A 3,661-nucleotide genomic window follows, 5' to 3' on the forward strand; every position below is an offset into this window, starting at 1 on the left:
TGAAGTATGTGTGAATGTGAGGCTCAGTGTGTGAGGGACCAGCCTCAGGGTCCATTGATCCAGACGCAGCTGAAGTGTGTGTGAATGTGAGGCTCAGTGTGTGAGGGACCAGTCTTAGGGTCCAGTGATCCAGACCCAGCTGAAGTGTGTGTGAATGTGTGGCTCAGTGTGTGAGGGACCAGTCTCATGGTCCAGTGTTCCAGACCCAGCTGAAGTCTGTGTGAATGTAAGGCTCCGTGTGTGACGGACCAGTCTCAGGGTCCAGTGATCCAGACCCAGCTGAAGAGTGTGTGTGATTGTGAGTCTCAGTGTCTGAGGGACAATCTCAGGGTCCAGTGATCCAGACCCAGCTGAAGTGTGTGTGAATGTGAGGCTCAGTGTGTGACGGACCAGTCTCAGGGTCCAGTGATCCAGACGCAGATGAAGTGTGTGTGAATGTGAGGCTCAGTGTGTGAGGGACCAGCCTCAGGGTCCAGTGATCAGACCCAGCTGAAGTGTGTGTGAATGTGAGGCTCAGTGTGTGAGGGACCAGCCTCAGGGTCCAGTGATCCAGACCCAGCCGAAATGTGTGTGAATGTGAGGCTCAGTGTGTGAGGGACCAGTCTCAGGGTCCAGTGATCCAGACGCAGCTGAAGTGTGTGTGAATGTGAGGCACAGTGTGTGAGGGACCAGTCTCAGTGTCCAGTTAACCAGTCCCAGCTGAAGTGTGTGTGAATGTGAGGCTCACTGTGTGAGGGACCAGTCTCAGGGTCCAGTGATCCAGACCCAGCTGAAGTGTGTGTGAATGTGAGGCTCAGTGTGTGAGGGACCAGTCTCAGGGTCCAGTGATCCAGACCCAGCTGAAGTGTGTGTGAATGCGAGGGTCAGTGTGTGAGGGACCAACCTCAGGATCCAGTGATGCTGACCCAGCTGAAGTGTGTGTGAATGTGAGGCTCAGTGTGTGAGGAACCAGTCTCAGGGTCCAGTGATCCAGACCCAGCTGAAGATTGTGTGAATGTGAGGCTCAGTGTGTGAGGGACCAGTTTCAGGGTCTAGTGATCCAGACGCAGCTGAAGTGTGTGTGAATGTGAGGCTCAGTGTGTGAGGGACCAGTCTCAGGGTCCAGTGATCCAGACCCAGCTGAAGTGTGTGTGAATGTGAGGCTCAGTTTGTGAGGGACCAGCCTGAGGGTCCAGTGCTCCAGACCCAGCTGAAGTGTGTGTGAATGTGAGGCTCAGTGTGTGAGGGACCAGTCTCAGGTTCCAGTGATACAGACCCAGCTGAAGTGTGTGTGAATGTGAGGCTCAGTGTGCGAGGGACCAGTCTCAGGGTCCAGTGATCCAGACCCAGCTGAAGTGTGTGTGAATGTGAGGCTCAGTGTGCGAGGGACCAGTCTCAGGGTCCAGTGATCCAGACCCAGCTGAAGTGTGTGTGAATGTAAGGCTCAGTATGTGATAGACGAGTCTCAGGGTCCAGTGATCCAGACCCAGCTGAAGTGTGTGTGAATGTGAGGCTCAGTGTGTGAGGGACCAGTCTCAGGATCCAGTGATCCAGACCCAGCTGAAGTGTGTATGAATGTGAGGCTCAGTGTGTGAGGGACCAGTCTCAGGGTCCAGTGATCCAGACCCAGCTGAAGTGTGTGTGAATGTGAGGCTCAGTGTGTGAGGGACCAACCTCAGGGTCCAGTGATCCAGACCCATTTGAAGTGTGTGTGAATGTGAGGCTCAGTGTGTGAGGGACCAGTCTCAGGGTCCAGTGATCCTGACCCAACTGAAGTGTGTGTGAATGTGAGGCTCAGTGTGTGAGGGACCAGCATCAGAATCTAGTGATCCAGACGCAGCTGAAGTGTGTGTGAATGTGAGGCTCAGTGTGTGAGGGACCAGTCTCAGGGTCCAGTGATCCAGACCCAGCTGAAGTGTGTGTGAATGTGAGGCTCAGTGTGTGAGGGTCCAGTCTCAGGGTTTAGTGATCCAGACCCAGCTGAAGTGTGTGTGAATGTGAGGCTCAGTGTGTGAGGGACCAGCCTCAAAATCCATTGATCCAGACCGAGCTGAAGAGTGTGTGTGAATGTGAGGCTCAGTGTGTGAGGGACCAGTCTCAGGGTCCAGTGATCCAGACCCCGCTGAAGTGTGTGTGAATGTGAGCCTCAGTGTGTGAGGGACCAGTCTCAGGGTTTAGTGATCCAGACCCAGCTGAAGTGTGAGTGAATGTGAGGCTCAGTGTGTGAGGGACCAGCCTCAGGGTCCAGTGATCCAGACCCAGCTGAAGTGTGTGTGATTGTGAGGCTCAGTGTGAGAGGGACCAGCCTCAGGGTCTAGTGATCCAGACCCAGCTGAAGTGTGTGTGAATGTGAGGCTCAGTGTGTGAGGGACCAGCCTCAGGGTCCAGTAATCCAGACCCAGCTGAAGTGTGTGTGAATGTGAGGCTCAGTGTGTGTGGGACCAGTCTCAGGATCCAGTGATCCAGACCGAGCTGAAGTATGTGTGAATGTGAGGCTCAGTGTGTGAGGGACCAGGCTCAGGGTCCAGTGATCCAGACCCAGCTGAAGTGTGTGTGAATGTGAGGCTCAGTGTGTGAAGGACCAGTCTCAGGGTCCAGTGATCCAGACCCAGCTGAATTATGTGTGAATGTGAGGCTCAGTGTGTGAGGGACCAGTCTCAGGGTCCAGTGATCCAGACCCAGCTGAAGTGTGTGTGAATGTGAGGCTCAGTGTGTGAGGGACCAGTCGCAGGGTCCAGGGATCCAGACACAGCTGAAGCGTGTGTGAATGTGAGCTCAGTGTATGAAGGACCAGTCTCAGGGTCCAGTGATCCAGACCCAGCTGAAGTGTGTGTGAATGTGAGGCTCAGTGTGTGAGGGACCAGTCTCAGGGTCCAGTGATCCAGACCCAGCTGAAGTGTGTGTGAATGTGAGGCTCAGTATGTGAGGGACCAGTCTCAGGGTCCAGTGATCCAGACCCAGCTGAAGGGTGTGTGAATATGAGGCTCAGTGTGTGAGGGACCAGTCTCAGGGTCCAGTGATCCAGACTCAGCTGAAGTGTATGTGAATGTGAGGCTCAGTTTGTGAGGAACCAATCTCAGGGTCCAGTGATCCAGACCCAGCTGAAGTGTGTGCGAATGTGAGGCTCAGTGTGTGAGGGACCAGTCTCAGGATCCAGTGATCCATACCCAGCTGAAGTGTGTGTGAATGTGAGGCTCAGTGTGCGGGAGACCAGTCTCAGGGTCCAGTGATCCTGACCCAGCTGAAGTGTGTGTGAATGTGAGGCTCAGTGTGTGAGGGACCAGTCTCAGGATCCAGTGATCCAGACCCAGCTGGTGTGTGTGAATGTGAGGCTCAGTGTGTGAGGGACCAGCCTCAGGGTCTAGTGCTCCAGACCCAGCTGTAGTGTGTGTGAATTTGAGGCTCAGTGTGTGAGGCACCAGTCTCAGGGTCCAGTGATCCAGACCCAGCTGAAGTGTGTGTGAATGTGAGGCTCAGTGTGTGAGGGACCAGTCTCAGGGTCCAGTGATCCAGACCCAGCTGAAGTGCGTGTGAATGTGAGGCTCAGTGTGTGAGGGACCAGCCTCAGGATCCAGTGATCCAGACCCAGCTGAAGTGTGTGCGAATGTGAGGCTCAGTGTGTGAGGGACCAGCCTCAGGGTCTAGTGGTCCAGACCCAGCTGTAGTGTGTGTGAATTTGAGG

Source organism: Pristiophorus japonicus, unplaced genomic scaffold (genome assembly GCF_044704955.1).
Source record: "Pristiophorus japonicus isolate sPriJap1 unplaced genomic scaffold, sPriJap1.hap1 HAP1_SCAFFOLD_271, whole genome shotgun sequence".
NCBI classification, from domain to species: Eukaryota; Metazoa; Chordata; class Chondrichthyes; family Pristiophoridae; genus Pristiophorus; species Pristiophorus japonicus.